The following is a 19,335-nucleotide window of genomic DNA, read 5'->3' as shown; positions in this document are numbered from 1 at the left end:
AGAGAAATGAAGCATTGGCCACTGGAGCCATGGAAAGGTGATGCAGTTGACTATTTATTTTCAGCATACTTATTCTTAGCATGAGAGCCAAATGCTATTCCAAAAGTGCCCGCATGGAAGGTGGGATAAGTAGGTATTTTGCGGTTGTTATTAGGTATAAAGGTGCCTAAAAAATGCATCTCCATATGGGACTGATCTTGATGGGATATGGGGCTATCTAGAACCTTGTTGAAAATGTTCATTCTTACGGTACTTCCCTGTATATCTCTTAGCCATGTCAATTGCTTCAAATAGCGTGGTAGGCTTCTGGTCCGTGACATTTGCTGATAGGCTCGGTTCCAACCCATAGATATACTTGTGCAATTTAGTATCATCACTAATGCCCCAGGTAATTCACTATATCTATACCCTCTATATCACGTGCATTCAAGGCCTATTTATAAATATCCTTATCTATTAATTCTTTCTTAATAAAACATAACCCTTTTTTATTCAATCTCTAAGTAAACCCTTAATATGGGACCCCTCTGTATATGAAAAATATGTAAAAATGATATTTTAAAAATCCATTATGTTGAACCCACGTGATACATACATATCTTTATGACTGACCTCCCTGGGGCTAATTCTCTCCACATACATGGTCAAGTTCATAAATTGATTTGTGTACTCATGTACAGTGAGGTTACATTAGTCAAGAGTGTACCACCGTCTTGCCAACCACTCTTTTCCACAGGGGGACACAAATACTTGGACCATATGCATTTTAAAATCTTCCCAATCAATGAACTAATGATTCTCTTAATTGAGATAGTGCCACCATGTGTGGGAAAATCCTTCCAAGTGGATAGAAGAAAAGATAATTTTTTGATCATCAGTGCGGGGGTAGATATTGAAGTAGGACTCCAACTTGGACATCCATTCCTCCAAGTATGATGGTGAGGGAGATTTCCCATTGTACTTAGTGAGCATAATCTTGTTGCGTAGATCATGAGGGCTTGGCTGCCCATGAAACCCTTGCTACCCATACATCCCATGATGTCTATACATACCTTGTTGCCCATAGATACCATGTGGTGCATTTATCCCATGGTGTCCATTATAGCCATGCTGCCCTGATTGCTATGCTAGCCATTGGTACCATAATGTCCGTGATGGGATGGATTCATATATGTTGCATGGGGGCTCCTAGGGAGAGTGGGGGAATTTCTACCAAGGGTATGAGAGGGCCTCAGTGGGGTGTTGGCTACATGGTTGATGGGGTAGCTCAACAAAGGCTCATCATGCGCATGAAAGGGTTCACCAATCTCATAGCTTGAAGGGGGGATTCCCTTAGCACCAAGTATGCTCTGTGGACCATGTAATGGCTCCTAAGGTAGTGGACATCTAGATTCATGCCTAGAGTCATTTGCCTTCTCTTGGGATTAAGCTGTAGATAGCTGAGCAACAAGAGTGGTGAGCTTCTCCAAGGTTTGTTGAGCCCTCGAGTTTGAGAGGGCCATTCTCTCAATTGTTGCATTAAACTTGGACATCATTTTGGTGGTGGTTGGTGAGCATGTCATTATGTTGTTCCATGCGATGAAGCTCATGCTGACATAGGGTGTGGTTGAGCAGGTTGTAGGGATCTGTATCGGGGATTTCCTCCTGTATATCACCATGGTAATCTTGTGCCAAGCTTCATTCATAATTCATGGAGGTCCTAGAGTCTCTAATCTCCCTTTGGATTCTTCATGGGCCTTACTTTTGCCCTTGTGGCCAACCATCTAGATTTAGTACACAAGACGTGTTGTCAGTAAATGGGGTGTAAGTTTTGGCAGGAAACTTTGATTGGTGATATTTTTGATTCAGATCAGAGGGGAAAAATACCTCTTTAAGATGAGATGTTAATCTTTAATAGAAAATGATCATATTATTCTGCAATGGGATTTTTGTGTCTGTCTTGGAGCGATCTGCACCCTGTCTCGTAGTGACCCTAGTACACAAAATGGGCATAGCTTCTAGACCGTAGCTTCGATTGGGGAGGTTCTTTATTCAAACAAGAGGGGAAGAAGCCGTATTAGAGTTGAGCTATAGGGTTTACTCCCAAATGCAATACATAATTTTTTGTAATATGATCTTTATGACTGTCTTGCTTGATTGTGACCAAAAACACTATTTGTCCCTTAGTGCAAAAGCATTATATGGGTGAGTCATATGATGGAGGCCTGACCAACAACATGAATAGCATCTTGAGCATATTGAGCACTATCCCAAGCATCATTTCATATCCATTTGTTCTTTCATGAATGCATATGTGAAGTTTACTTCCATACATCTCTTCTAACTACATGCACTTCAAGTGTCATACATGGGTGCCATTTAGCACTGAAAGGGTGTCCAAGGGGGATCATTGTATCAAGAGAGGTGGTGATCATGGAAGAGTACCTATATCTACATACAAGTATCAAACTCTAGATCATCGAAAGGTGGGCAAAGTTTCCCATGAGTGGAGTTGTGCATCCCTTCAAGGCCTTAAGTGGTAAGGGAGGATCACCTCTCTTTTGTCTTACCACCTCGCCTAGCATCAGCCTTTTTTCCTCAATTGGAGTATACGTGGTAAACATTTTTATTAAGAAATAAGCATGAGATGCATTGAAAAGGAAACATTTGGTTGTTTCATGAGATGCAAGGATGAACCAAGGCTTAGATAGGGGTTACCTGTTGAGATATCGAGCTCCACTCGTGATATGCCAGGGTAACCGTTGTGCATTTATGTCACCGACTTGTCAGTTGTAGATGCGGTTGGTACACCGCCCATGAATAATAGCTAGATGATAGCTATCCTTATCTACTCTAGTTCGTGGCTCAGTTAGTATGCCACCTTAGTTAGTTGTCTTTGGTTTGAGACCCATATATATGGTTCTTCTATTTCTTTGTATGAGAGTTCTTTTTGGCTTACACAACTAAGAAGAGAAAAACTGTTTTCAGCCTCCATCCTTGTGTGTATTCCCCCATTGTGCAAGCAAGAAAGCTACAAGTGAGACTCCTTCCTTCTCTCCCACAATCTTGACATGGTATCAGAGCCTTGTTCGTGGTAAGGAGCTCAAGAAAGCAAGCCAAGCTCGCGGTGTTCTGGTAAGAGGAGCAGTGTTGCTTTCATTTTCTGTTTTGGGAGCAGATCTCTGCAGGTAGCACAGCCGGAAAGTGCAGGAGTGCATTGTCTCAGGTTGAGACGCCCTTCGCGGTGAAGCAAGAGGGTAGTATATGCTGCGACCTTGTTTTTTTATTCGAGGCCATTTCGGGGCCTGTTTTGGAGGCGGAAGTTTTCTGCACGCACTCAGGAAAAGACCCTACTTTATGCTGTGCGACCACTATTCTACAGGTCGGTGAAAAGTTACTGTAGAAATTGCATCGTATGCTTGTGCGCAGAGACATTGGGAGTTTCAGAATCATCCTTGGTTCCTGTTTATGCAAAATCGTCACTAGGAAGTGACTGTGTGGTCAAATACCACTTTCTCCAGTTTTGCAAATTTGCCCTTGTGAGAGTGAAGCTGTGTTTTTTGCAGTGACAGAATTTTTTGCAGTATTCTGTAATGGCGTCTGATTCTCTTTCACAGATTGTCACTGAAAAGCTTGACAAGAACAACTTCCAGGCATGGAAGTTTAGAATGATGAATTTCCTTATGGGAAAAGGATATTGGAAATTTGTTACAGGAAATGAAGAAGAACCAGTTCTTCCTGATGTTCCCAATCAACAGCAAATGCAGGCATTCAAAGCATGGCATGAGAGAGCCAGGAAAGTTATGTACTGGCTGTCTATCAGTATTTCAGACTCTATGATTGTGCATATTCAGAATGCAAGTACGCCAAAGGAGGATGGGATACTTTGTCAAAAATGTATAGCACAAATATGCAAGCCAGGAAAATGCAGCTCAAGCAAGAGTTGCACAATGTGCAAAGAGAAAGTATGAGCATCAATGACTACCACATGAAGGTGAAGAAGATTGCAGATGTACTTGCTTCCATTGGGTCGCCAGTGGAAGATGATGATTTAGTTTCTGTGACCTTGAATGGTCTAGGAAAGGATTATGCACAGTTTTAGACATCCATTTCAGTTCGTGAAAGATTTTCTGATTTTGAGGAGTTGATTGCTCTTCTAATTTCTGAGGAGCAGAGAAATGGTGGTGCATCTTCTTCAGGAGGAACTTCGAAAGAAGCTGTCTTCTACTCAAATGATGGAAGAGGTAGAGGCAGAGGTAGAGGAGGCCGATTTGGAGGTCGTGGTAGAAATCAGAATATGCAGCAAACTCAAGAAAACCAGTCCTATGGAGGACATGGTAACTCTAGAGGCAGTGGGAGCCAAAGAGGTCGTGGTGGATGGCAAAGAGGCCAAAATGCAAACAGCAATGTTGAATGCTACTACTGTGGTAAAATGGGTCATATGGCTAAGGACTTCTATAAAAAGCAGAATGACATCATGAATGGTAAATTGCAACAAGGGAATTATGCATTTTCTAGTAGACAGGGTGATGACAGAAATGGGCATTTGTTTATGGTGTAGCACATGAACAATTCTGTGACAAGTGCAGAAGAAAGCAACGATGTATGGTATGTTGACTCAGGTGCATCAAACCACATGACAGGTCATGCAGAATGGATGGAGGATGCAAGGAAAATGGAAAAACCAAGATTTGTGGAGACTAGTGATGATACTACACATCCTATTGTGCAGATTGGAAAAATTCCTTTGTCTATGCAGGATGGGAAAAAGAAATACCTGTCCGATGTATTTCATGTCCCGAATATCACCAAGAATCTAGTTTCTGTTGGTCAAATGGTTGAACAGGGCTTGCAGGTCAGATTTAATCCTCATGGATGCTTTGTTGAGGATATGAAAAATAAAGGTCGCTTGATAGCAAAAGGAAAGAAGAAGGGCAAAATGTTTACATTGGATACAGACATGTCTGAATTGAGTGCAGCAATGTTTGCACATGGGACCGGTGTAGTTGTAGATATTGATATCTGGCATAAACGCATTGGTCATGTTAATGTACAGTGACTTAAATCAATGCAGGCCCAAAACATTGTTGTAGGATTGCCTAAATTCAAGGTTGCAGAAATGCATAAGGTATGTGAAGCCTGTCAGTTTGGAAAACAGGCAAGGAAACCATTTCCTAGACATGTTCAAGAGAGTAAGAAGCCATTGGAATTAATCCACTCTGATGTGTGGACTATAAAAGCTGCATCTCTTGGAGGCTGTCATTATTTTGTCACTTTTATTGATGACTATAGCAGAAAAGTTTAGGTGTATTTTATGAAAAAGAAAAGTGAAGTTTTTGGGCATTTCAAAACTCTTAAAGCTATGGTTGAAAAAGAAACAGGCCTGCAAATAAAATGCCTAAAGTCAAATGGAGGGGGAGAGTACCTCTCAAATGAGTTTGCAAGGTTCCTGCAGGAGCATGGCATAAAGCAGCAATATTCATGCAGTCATACCCCACAACAAAATGGAGTTACAGAAAGGAAAAACAGGCATATTGGAGAGATATCTCGTGCCATGCTCAACGAAAAAGACTTGCCAGATTTTTACTGGGCTGAAGCAGTTGCTACGGCAGTCTATATAATGAACATGACTCCCACTACAGCAATACATGGGATGACTCTAGAGGAGAGGTATACTGGTAGGAAACCAGATATTTCTCATTTGAAAATTTTTGGTTGCATTGCCTATGTACATGTGCCAGATGAGTTGAGATCCAAGTTGGATCCAAAAGCTGAGAAGTGCATCTTTATTGGTTACTCTCTACAGCAAAAAGGGTATAGATGCTATAACCCTTCTACTCGTAAGTTTACAGTGAGCAGAGATGTTGTTTTTGATGAGATGAGTAGCTGGTATAAACCAGTAAATGTGATTGATGATGTAGATGCACAAAATGGTAATGCTGCACAGAATTCTCAACAGCAGTCACAAGATATTAGTGGACTTGGAGCGTCCTCTAGCAGTGGTTCACATTCTTCACCATGGACAGGCAGATTGAGATCAGGAGAATCTTCTCAAGGCAGTGCAAATAGTGGTATGCAGGTATCACAAAAAGGAAAAGAAAAGGTAGATCAGCCCATGTTTGATGTGAATCCAGGTCACTCTTATGTGGATGGTGAATCCAGTGGCTCAGAATAGAGCATTGATGATGAGTTGGGTATTCCTTCTATTGTTACACCTGGAGTAAGGAAGACCGGGGATGTTTTGAGAGCACTTGGGAGTGAACCTACTTTACGTAGGTCAACCAGAGTTAGGTATCCTGTGGATAGGCTGAAATATGATGGATTTACAGCCATTCACTATGCATATATGGTCAAAGTGATACAAGAACCAGAACCCACTTCTTTTGAGCAAGCCATGGGAAAAGAAAAATGGGAGAAAGCCATGGATGAAGAAATGGATGCCTTGGAAGCAAATGCTACATGGGAATTGGTACCTTTGCCTAAAGGTAAGAATGCAATTGGCTGTAAGTGGGTTTATAAGGTGAAGCACAATGCAGATGGTTCTGTGAATAGATACAAGGCAAGATTGGTAGTCAAGGGGTATGCACAAACATATGGCATTGACTATGAAGAAACATTCAGTCCGGTTGCAAGGATGGCAACCGTAAGAGCATTCATTGCTATGGCTGCATCAAAGGGATGGTCTTTACATCAGATGGATGTAAAGAATGCCTTCTTGCATGGTGATTTGCAAGAAGAGGTCTATATGGAGCAGCCACCAGGTTATATGCATGCTGTTCATCCTGAGTTTGTTTGCAGGTTGAAGAAAGCCTTGTATGGCTTGAAGCAAGCACCTAGAGCATGGTCTGACAAGATAGGACAGTATCTTGTCACTATTGGCTTTCAGATTTCCAAGGCAGATTTCTCACTTTATGTGAGAAAAAAAGAGAAAGGTATTATGCTACTTGTCATTTATGTTGATGATTCGATTATGACAGGTGACAGTGATGAAGATATTCTTCATGTGAAAATGCTATTGAAGCAGAAGTTTGAGATGAAGGATTTGGGAGAGCTGCGTTATTTCTTGGGCATTGAGGTGATTAGATCACCAAGTGGGATACAGCTCTTGCAAAGGCAGTATGGATTGGACATGCTGTCCAAATATGGGATGACAGGTTGTTAGCCTATTTCAGTTCCTTTGGAGCAAAATGTGAAGCTGAGCACAGATGCAGGTGAGCTTCTGGAAGACCATACTATGTACAGACGCATAGTAGGAAGCTTGATTTATATGACTATTACCAGGCCAAATTTGAGCTATGCTGTTGGATTGGTAAGTCAGTTTATGCAGGCTCCAAGGTAACCGCATTTGGATGCGGCTAGACGCATATTCAGGTATGTGAAATCCACGTTGCAGTATGGACTATTTTATGAGACTGGGGTTCAGATACAGTTGCATGGATACACTGATGCTGATTGGGCTGGTAGCATTTCTGATAGACAATCTACTAGTGGATATGTGTTCTCTTTTGGGAGTGCTGCAGTCACTTGGAGTAGCAAGAAACAGCCTACAGTTGCCTTATCCAGCAAAGAGGCTGAGTACAGGGGCGCTACAATGGCTGCATGTGAGGTAGCTTGGTTGCATAAGCTACTTTATGATATGCATCAGCCTACAGATGGACCAGTTGTCATTTATTGTGACAACATGAGTAGTATACACTTGGCAAATAACCCTGTCTATCATGCTAGAACAAAGCACATTGAGGTGCATTATCACTATGTGCGAGAGAGGGTTTTACTAGGTCTTATTGATCTAGTTTATGTCAGCACAAAGGATCAGGTAGCTGACATATTTACGAAGGCATTGGGCGCAGAGAAGCTGCGCAAGTTCAGAGACCTGCTTGGTGTGCAGGAATTGGGATTGAGCTCGAGGGGGAGTGTTGAGATATCGAGCTCTACTCGTGATATGCCAGGGTGACCGTTGTGCATTTATGTCACCGACTTGTCAGTTATAGATGCGGTTGGTACACCACCCATGAATAATAGCTAGATGACAGCTATCCTTATCTACTCTAGTTCGTGGCTCAGTTAGTATGCCACCTTAGTTAGTTGTCTTTGGTTTGAGACCCATATATAGGGTTCTTCTATTTCTTTGTATGAGAGTTCTTTTTGGCTTACACAACTAAGAAGAGAAAAACTGTTTTCAGCCTCCACCCTTGTGTGTATTCCCCCATTGTGCAAGCAAGAAAGCTACAAGTGAGACTCCTTCCTTCTCTCCCACAATCTTGACATTACCTTGGCAGTCCAATGACTCACTAACATCTACTTACCCATTTACAAAGGCTATTACTAACTTTGAGACTTATCCAAGGCACACGAGACAAAGAGTGGAGGCTAATGTCAATGCATACAATTGATTCATGATTAGTTATGATGCATTAGGAAGCAAAGGGGAACATTGATTTTTAGTATATACATGCATACAAAGAGGGATTGAGCTAATAAATCCTATGCAATCCTTAATATCTCCAACAAAGAAATTAAGTTCAGCAAATGAATAAATATGAGCGATTAAGATCAAATTGACATGCCTCTTTAGTGCTTGGGGAAGATGGTTGAAGCATAGCCCATCATGATGCCCATTTGTTTCATCAAGCAAGCCTGGTTGGTTGGGTTTGTTGAGCTCCATGTCTTCAATCTTGGTAAAATTGGCAATTCAAGGGCTGAAGGGGCTTGTGGGGGATGAGCTCTCTAAGATAGGAGGGATTGGGCTAAGATTCAATGGTTTGAGATAGCTTCAATTGAAGAATCCATGGCTACCCAAACTAACTAGCTATTGTCCATCTTGCAAGTTTGTTCCAAGGCTAAAAGTGCCAAGAGGGGAGAGAGAGAAGTGTTGAGCAAGTGCCTTGGAGTGGCAAGAGTGCCAGAGGGCAGCAAGAGGGCTAGGTTGGAGCTGGGGGAGGGTAGGTAGAGTAGGGAATAACAACACAAAGTGCATTACAAATTGTGAACTGTTCCCTAGGCTCTCTCCCTAGCTATAACCCTTCATAAGGGTATTTCCCTTGGTCAAGGGCTAGTGAGGAAGACTCATGGGGCTTCAACTAATCACTTCCATGGGTGATTTGGGGGAAAATAAGGGTTCTTTTGTTTGTACGGTGTGGCTATGGCAATTTTCCTGAGAGGAGAAAGAAATGGGTTGAAGCAAAAAGTATTGAGCTTTTGTTCTCCTCTACTCCTAGAGGCTCAAACTTGGCTTGGAACCCTTAAAATTTGCATGAAAATGAGTGACAACCTATAAGTTTAGCTATTTTACCTCCAAATGTGTTTGAGTCTCCAGCCATAGCTCTTGCTTGCTTTATAAAGCTGAAACTAACTATAGTCCTTCATGTTGTACCTGTACTTGTAACCTAAGTAACTAGGGTTTTGGGGATTTGAGAAAGGAGAAAGAGGAAAGAAGAAAAGGACCAAAGCCTAATGCTCTGATACCACTTGTAATGAATGAAGCTGAGAGGAGATAGGAGAAAGATTTAAAGAGAGAGAAAAAGAACAAGAAGAAGAGAAAAGAAGACTAGACGAGGAGAGAGAAAGATAGAAAAGAGGGGAGAAGAAAGGAGGAAGCCATAAAAGCTGAAGATGAAGGTGAAGAGTATGTTCTTGATAATAACTGGTTTCCCTAATCTCGGACTCTTACACCTTATATACCCATGTCAGTGTGATAGGGTGTCGAATCCCTAGTTTCTATGTATCCCGCTTGTTATAGATTTGGTGGAGCACTTGGAGAAAGCCTCTTACTATGCAGAAGCTTCTTGTGGACAAGTCCATGTGATGTCCTTTCTTTATGAGTTCTTTCCCTCTATGATATATATGTATATGTATGTGAGAAATATTTTTTATTTTTATGGGGGATTGGCATTCAAGGCATAAAGTCCCAGGGTTAGGTCCCCGATGTGAGTGGGAAGGTTTGAGTAGTTATCCATCTCTTGTGTAAAGACATTGCCAAGCACTCTAAGAGCTATTTTTGCAAGTAGTTCTAGTGACCCTATTTTGCTAGCCTACTAGGCAGCTGTTTCTAGGACTCCTTATTAGTTGTGAGATAGATAGAGAAGCCTGCTAAATAAAAGAATGAGAAAAAAAAAGAATATATATGGAAAAACCTATAAAATATGGAGGTATGTAAAAAGGGATTCTAACCCCTAAAATAAAAAAATAAAGGAAGAAAAATTGCAAGAGTAGAAGATCATTGCCTTACAAAGGCCTAATAGGTTTTTGGGGACAAGTCAGACCCTGATGTTGTGTCTTTTAGGGGGTAACATTTAGCTAGAAAGAAAAACTAAATAAGGATGGTTGGAGCAAAAATAAAAGTGAACAAAAGAAGAAAAGGATTTAGTGTCACCTTATGAGAGCTTGTAGGTTCTTGGGTATTGAGACATGACATGAGGTTCATGCGCTCTTCTCCTTGGGTCATAATAAGCTCAAATCCCCTCCTTTTCACACTCTCAAACATAAAGAATTGAAAAAAAAAAAGGTTAAATGGAACAATCTATAGAGGAGGCTATGGGAGTCCTCACATAGTGGGAGTTCCTGTATAGTTGTCCTAGGTCATATAGGCAAGTTAGACCACCACTTAGCATGAGTCCTTTGATAGTTCTTTTTAGCTGATTTGTGTTGGCACATTTGATTGGCGACTAGCTCTAGATCTCTGTAAGATTATGCCTAGCCGATCCCTCATGGTTTTCATGCTTTGGTTTTGTCAAGGAGTAGATGATGAGAGTTGTGTTGGTGTCTTGTTGTGTATTTTATTTACAATAGCTTGATACTCTTTATGGTTTCTATTTGTGCAAAATAGTTCATGGATTCGATAGGCTGTGACCCTATCATGTGATCAACAATGGGAGCATTTTTAATCCGGGACTTAAGTGCAAAAAGACTCGAAGACCCATAAAAGAGGCATTTTTTGTTGAAAAATGAAATGATTACAAATCAAGGACCCAGAGTTTTCTAGATGCATTTCGACATTGGGAATCCAACAAATGTGTTTGTTCGTCAATCGGAGTTTGTTTGTCCCCCCATTTAATGGTTACAAGGTTTGGCGTTGTGAAGCAGCTACTACATCCAAAAGCTAGAAAGCATGTGATGGAGGCCAACATGACAGATTTTGACACCAGAAAGTTGCCCATCCAATCAAATCACAATTTTGAGATTGGTTGACCCTCAATAGGCCCAAGATCACTTCATGCAAGTGTTAAAATGCCAAAATAAACTAGTTATTTGTTTGGTTAGGCTTAAAACTTAATTTAAAAAGGACTAAAACTCAAGAAGCGGAATGACATGGGGAGAGGTGCATTTTTTTGGCATCCCCTCCATCCAAAAAAAAAGAGAAACTTTTTAGTGCTGTAATGATCTTCTTTCTCCTTTTGGCCATTAGATACTTTAAATTTTCCCTCTCCATCACTTCAATCTATGCAAGAAATGGTGTACTATTCAACAAGATAAAAAATTAGTCTTTCTCTCTTATGTTTCTCTCTCCTCCTTGTTCCTTGTTCATATGGTTATTTATGTGTGTGTGTGTGAGAGAGAGAGAGAGAGAGGGAGAGAGAGAGAGAGAGAGAGAGGGTTGATTTGATGAATCAGTGATAGACAATGGCTTGTAACCATAATGGAAAGTAGATTGGGTGATTTGGAAGTGTCAATTGCGGTTGGAAAATTGCATGAATAGCTCAATTTTCTTAAAATATAAGACACATATATGCAAATTTTTGAGTAAGTGATCATTGTTTAATTTTATGGTGAATCGTTAGCACATACGATGAGAAAATGATTGCAAATTATTGAAATATATTTTTTAAATGTCTGTAATGTTTAAAAATCATTCATTTTTCTTTCTATATATTAAAAAAATTTAAACTACAAAATTTGAAACATGGGATTTAATGGAAAAGGGGATCATTTTTAGGTTTTGCGAATCAAATGATGTTCATTTGGCATGAAATTAAATATGCTAATGGAATGCACTTTATTGAAGACATAAAAATTAGAGATCCCAAAAAAATCAATAATTTGTGTTGAAATAAATGGAAAATTTCATGAAAATAAGTCACAAATTTTAAAAGAAAAACTTGTTTCTGTACATAAAAATTACAAAAAATTAAGAGAATGTTTGTGAATTTATAATGAAGATAAAGCATGAGGGCTTGCCTCAATTTTCCTTCGCTTATGTATTGAAGTGCATGTTTTAGAGCTTGTTTCTATGGAAATTTATAACAAAATCTCCCCACCTTTGTGCAAGCAATCTAAATCTAAACAGTAAGGGGTGTGGGCCTAAAATGGAAAGATATTTGATTAAGTTACTGATTTCTTTGCATATCTTAGTATATAGTCCATGGTTCATATAAGTTTTAAAAGGTTCAGCAGCACGAATTAGCTTGGTGATGTTCCTTAACAACACAACATGATGTGATTAGAAAGAAATCATGAAAATATTATTTGTGCACTTTATGTTGGCTAGTTTTAAGTTAATTTTTTTGAGCATGGAATTCCATGCACTTTGCATATGCAATTTAAATATGGTATCAGAAAATACATTCTTGGATGCATGGCAATTGTATGTTTAGGTGACAACCAATGTTCAGAGTCTAAGATTTTTCTTTACTATAGGGTAGTTCAATATATTTGGGAGAAATTGATTAAGTTAGAAACATATATAGTCTCCTGGATTGTTATGATTATATTATGAGAAGAATCTGTTACATTCATATTCTATGTGTAAGATGACACATCCTGGCGCCAATCTGTGGGGTGTAGGAGAGCCGTAGGAGCCATAGCATTCTACTGGGGGAAGATCTTTATATATGTGAATTAAGGTGTTGATCACTTGTATGTTTGGTTACTCCCTCTATTGGAGTCGGGAAGGGGAATAACATTGGACTGCAATTGATGCAAACACATTATTTCTTTAAAGTAGTGTACAACCTCTAGAGGCTCTTGATTGAGAGGCTATGAGCATGGTTTAGTGAGCTTAGGAGGCCCAACTAGAGCCCTAGAGCTAGTTTGGGATTGTTTTAGGTCTCAATGGTAGGCAACCTTGAGTGTGAGCTATGGAGGTTTTGTGGTGAGAGGCTCAATATAGTCCAACTTTTTATTTTCTATCCATGTCCTCCAAGGACTATTGAGTTTCATGAGAGTGAGGCAATGAAAAGAGCCCAATGGGTGTATCATAGGATTATCTGGGTCATATGATCCAACCAAGTTATATTTATATATAGATTCTATTCTTCTAGTTATCAAGTGGAGGGATTTTTTAATCTCCCTTCTAAGTATCTAGCCCTAGATATCTATAGTGAGCCTCCCATATATGAAACTATCTTCATTCAGTAGTAGCATGGTTGAATTTGTATATCACACAAATTTTAGTCAAACAAAGCATTGCATATAAATAAAGAAGTAATATAGTTGGCCTTCTTTTCTAAAAAATTTAGTTGTTTTACCTCCAATGTATAATTGTGTTAAATGAATCTACTTTGTCACATATAGATTCAAGGCAAACCTTGGCATAACTTCTTGGTATTTTTCTCAATGTATCATTCCACTATACGTTCATTGGATTATGATTTTGAGATAAATTTATGAAGATCCTAGGAAAACTCTATCGCCCTCCTAGATACTATCAAGAAAGGTGATGGATTTGCTATGGTGACTGTTGCTTTATTGATGTCGAAAGATTAGTCTATCTTGAAACAAATCTTAAAAGACTTTGATGGATGGAAGAACTCAAACTTGCTAGAAATATTTGTTTGAAGAGCCACAAGTAAAAACCATCATAATTGTGAATGATGAAAGTATGCATAAAGATTAGTATATCTTTGATCAAGCTATCGATGTCTTACCCCTTGATAGAATAGCTCACCTAGGTAGACTAAAAGAGAAATGACTATATTGTCAAGGGATTTCCAAATAACCAAGCAACTATCCACTTATTCTAGTCCATGAAAAACCACACGTATACAAAGAGATACATCTATCCAAGTTTCACAACTCAAAGTCTTTTCCCTATGTGTTTTAAAAAAAAATCTCTTCAAAAAGCTACATAATGTATATATTGATGCAATAAAACTTGATCTTTTGATATGTGTGAAAAATCTTATCATGCATGATCGTATCTAAGGTTTTTATATATCTTTTAGGTGCCCCTCTCACACATTTATTTAGCCAATCAGTATTAAAAGAAATTCTAATAAAGTAAGTTCAACCATCCAAGTTTAATTGAGAAGGCATAAATATAGAAACAAATTCCAAGATGTGGATAGAATAGATGAAATACTATTTTTCCATGATTCAAACAAGCATAGCCAATCAAGCTATGATAATCCATTTTTTCTCATGTGAGAGGACTGATTATGGTGGAAACAATGACGGCACGGCAAGGCTGCCACATTGAGACATCCCAAACTTGGGAACAAATCCAGGTAGCTATCCAAGAAAGATTCCTATCTCCTGTCTATCAAATCCATAAAATGGATCAATTCTTCAATCTAAGGCAATAGGGCCTAACCATGGAAGGATATTGCTCCTATTTTGTTTCTCCTCTAAAGTACACTTCCAAATACAAAAAGTGACATGCTTTTGTCAAGACTGAAAGCCACACTTGAATAGGCAATTAAAGGCCATGAAACCTTCTAACCTTGAAGATGCATTGCTATGGCTTAATTTTTTATGGAAACTCTCCCCAAAAGAAACTTTTGAATACCCCTTGTGTCCTAAACTATGGATCTTTGTAACATCTTGCTCGCATGTGAATTATGTAATATCTCACTCATGCGCAAATGGATTTTGGGGGGGGGGGGGGAGGTTTAAAGATTATAAACCTTTCTTTCTTTTTTTTGAAAAAAACATTTTTGAACATTGCAGTCAACCTAGAATAACTAGACCATTGTCACGTTTGTCAGTATTTGCACCGTGCAAACTGTGCTATCAACTATCTCACCATCACTCAAATCGTATGGATCAACTAGAAGGTCCTGCCATCACCATGCAATCACATATATTGACCTCTTTTCCCTTGCCCATGCAGCTAGTCATAGCCATTGTAATAACAATTAGAGAGAGGAGATGAGATACCCATAAAGGAAATAAAAGCCTTATGATGAACGCTAAATAAGCTAGCCTTTCAAAATGAAATTCTTGCATGCCTAGATGAGAGAGAGAGAGGAAGATAAGCTCAAGATAGAGGGAGAGGCTATTATCTATGTCTTGCACGCATAGATCCACCACTGTGAACATGAGGGCGGATTTTTGACCAGGAATTTGATCTTATTAGTCATTGTCATTAGAAATTTATTTTCCATTGTGTGTGTCTTTTTGTTTGCATTTTGCATGATGCACGAGCACATGTAGATAGGCTAGGTACCTTTTCTTCAGTGCATTCATAATTTTTGTGGAAGCATCATTTGATTGATTGCATTGCATGAATTTTCATTTGCATTTTTCAAATCACATGAATGATTGGGCACGAAATTCTCTTTCAAAATGTATTCTTGATAGGACTCATTACATGAAAAAAAAATTCATATGAAGAGGTATTTAGGTTCTCAAAGTTACATGCTTTGTTGAAGAATAAAAACTATGATGAAATTTGATACAATTCAAAGATGGGAGGCCTTGGGGGATTTCGTTTGAATAAGAGAAGGACTTTGGCCAATGCCTTAAAGTCTTACTAGAACATCAAAGGAACCTGAAGGAAGCACTCTAAAAGCATTTCTAGTATTCCATGAGATATCTTAAAACATATATGGAAGTCAAAAGGGCTACAAGCCCTGATACCCTTCTTCGATTTCTTCTACTCCACCTTATCAAGCCACACTCGTTATACCTCCAGCGCATGCCTTCCTTGAGTTTGAAAAGGAGAGATAATGGGAAAATACCCAAGTGGCCATATTATTTCTTCAAATGATCCATTGACATGCCAAGTGCTTGTTGAGATCCTCACAAATTGGGTCCCTTTATTGGTTTTTGCATTTTGGGGCTTCTCAGCAGTTATTTGTATTATCCTTCAACTTTTGAGATGGAGATGGGTTGTTAAAGAACCTATCAAACCTGTTATATAAGGAAGCTATCATGCAAGATAGTACTAATGGATCGATATAGAGGGAGACTAGACATTGCAAATCAGAGGATACTATCATACTCCATTTGGAGTATTCTGTTACATTTTATGTTGCTTAGTTTCTGTCCAGTGGATAGCTTTATCTATACTAATATTATTTGACACATACAATCAATGTGAAATGAGGATGACAATGAACAATGATTGGCATATTGTAAAGGTAGTGAGATATGGCACATTTAGAGCCCAAAATCAATTTAGCTAGAAGCATTGGCAACCTTTAGTACTACATTTGTGAGATTCGCAAGCCCTATGGGACCTCAACGAAGAGATAGGCTCAGCTAAAGCCCCATCCATGGATCCCCACTAAGATCCAATACACTGCCTCTCAAGATAACGCTCAACCTATTCGCACTTATGATAATAAAAGTCTAATTGAGAGAGAGGGTGTAAGATAGGTACAATCCCTCCTTCCTCATAAACTCAATAAGAATGCTAGTAAGAATCCTATAACATTGGTGGCAGTAGACCTTAATATCCCACGTGAAAGATTCATCTTGCCACTTAGTAATATGATAACCCTTACTCCTTCAAATCACTTTACCTTGGTGGTAATGCTGCTCTAAATATGGATGCTCAAGATAAGGAATGATTTTCTCCATCCAAAAATCTTCATACCCTTGCAAGTTTAAGTTGGATCCTAAAGGACCTGCAAAGGCACCAAGTTTGACGTCAATCCCTATACGTAATAGAGCTTCAAATGATTAAAATTTACTTTAAATTTGAACTCTACCCCTTGTAAATACGCTAATAGGTTATAGATCCATTCTTTCCTATGCAAATAATTTTATAAGGACCATCCCATTTGGGTTCTAACTTACCTGGAAAGAGCTCACAATGAGTGTCATAATATAGAATCATTTGACCCTCAGCGCATGTATACTTCTTAGAAGGTCATGAATTATTATTTTCATCCGCTTCTTCCCTACTTCTTGATGTAATAAGTCTTATAATCAAATCTCATCAAGATGTGGAAGGGAGATGAACCTTTCTCTTTACCCAAAGAATGGTTTAGAGAAAACCTTATTATAGTCAACTAAATCTGCAAAGGTAAAACATACTCTTTCCCATATACTAATTTAAAAGGGGTGTGGCTTGTAGCTACTTCGAATGTTGTATTATAAACCCAAACTACCACATACAACTTATTATCCCAATCACGCTTACCTTTAGATACAGTCTTAGATAAAATCCCCACAAGCTACTTGTTGATACTCTCTACTTGCTCATTTGCTCGTTCATTGTAAGGCGTGTCTTATTATATTTAACTTTCCCATTTGCTTGATGGTTGTAAGTTGTATTTTATTATGTTTAACTTTAGTGCTTTTGTCAAAGCCTCAATCACTTTCTTCAAAAAATGTTTCCATGGTCAGATAGTAACACTTTACATAACCCAAAATAGCAAACAATCTGCTAAAATATAAAACTAGTTGTTTCCTTGGTATTATCCTTCATCATAAGATGGGCTTTAGACCACTTTGTGAAATAGTTTATTGTCATAATGATATAACACTTTTGTGTAGTTGATGAACGATGTAGAGGTCCAATGAAATTAATGCTCAACTTTTCAAAAGGTAGTATAGCCATAATAAGAGTTAGTGGGCACTTTCTATTCTCCCTATTATCATGTCTCTTTATATGTATCACAACTCTTTACATACGCAAATGCATCTTGGAAAATGAACCCCCACCAATATTTGACTCTCAAAGTTTTTTGCACAATCAACCATCCAGCAAAGTGTCCTCCATAAGTACATTGGTGATAGTATTCCTACAAATCAAGGAAAATTTCAAATATTGCTATCTAATTTTCCTCTCCCAACCTTTGACAAAGTGGAACTAGCCTCTTCTATGGATAGATAGTGCATTATAGCAGCATACAAGAATGGAATGGATGCTATATCAATTTTGAATAGACCCTCGAGATCACTACCTTTAGTCAAGACTTCCTCTGGCTCCCCAAAATCCACAAGACATTCAACGATGCCCTAAAAATTTGGCAGCTTATCCTAATCTCATAATCAAAATTCGAAAAAGTGATTCACCACTTCAATAGGCCATTAGGTGGCTACAATGTATTCAACAATAACCTTAGCTCTTCTACCTTCATATAAAATACTACCTTCTCATATAGGATGTAATGTCTCAATTTATTCATTGCAAAGACTATCCCAAGGCACAGTTTCTTATATAGGTATAATTAATCTCAAATACCCCAATTTATAACTAGCAAATGCAATCGGATGGTACCACTTCTTCTCCCAAATCTAGGCTAGACAATAGTTGATACTATACATTATAATTGCTTAAAATAATTAGAATATGTCACCCCTTTTAGGTGCTTTCAAGACTAGTGTTTTTTTTCAATTCCTACTTTACATCCTTGAAGGATACTTGACATGGATTACTCTAAATAAACAAACAATTAAAGGAAAATAAATTCGTTAATGGAAATGTCCTCTCAGCTAGTGCATTAATGAATTGTCGATAATATTCGACTGACAACAAAAAGCTATGCACTTCTTTAGGAGTATGCGGTGGACTCATAGCAACAATAACCTTTATCTTTTCATGATTAGTCACAATACTATAGCCGAGTTGACCACATGGCCCAACAACAATCCATAGGGCACTCCAAAGATGCACTTCCTTAGGTTAGGAGCAATGCAATACTATCTACACTTGAAATGTTTTCTTAGAATAATTAGTTATCTCTCGCTTGTGGTGCCTACCCCCAGATTATCACTCAAGACTTTCAGCTTCTCCGGGAAAATATCCCCAAAAGTTTCATTAGATGTAGATTGTCAAGAACCTAGCACCTTACATAGGCTAAAATCCATAACATGATATGCAAAGATACTAAATACAGTGATAAATGTTGTTTTTAATTTGTCTTTCTTTGTGATACTATTTGGTTATAATCAACAAAGCAGTCCATAAATGAGTAGATATCCCTACCCGCTAACTGATCTAGAATCTAATCAATAAATAAAAGTGGATAGTAATATTGACTTAGAAAGTTATCTTTGTGAGGTCAAGCATGATATTAACCTCTTGTAGATAATTAAACTATCACGGGGAGTGTGTAAGGAGTTTAAGAAGATCCTTGACACTAGATATATTATCGAACCTTTGTGTATAACCCATCTTGGTGACGATTGGTTTGATCATGCCTAAAAACATTACCAAAGAGTATCAACTTATGTTGACAGTATATT

This window comes from Lygodium microphyllum, chromosome 12 (genome assembly GCF_053477565.2).
Source record: "Lygodium microphyllum isolate KBCC chromosome 12, Lygodium_microphyllum_v1.1.10, whole genome shotgun sequence".
In the NCBI taxonomy this organism is placed as follows: Eukaryota; Viridiplantae; Streptophyta; class Polypodiopsida; order Schizaeales; family Lygodiaceae; genus Lygodium; species Lygodium microphyllum.
The sequence above is the reverse complement of the archived record's forward strand: the minus strand, read 5'-3'. Positions refer to the sequence as shown.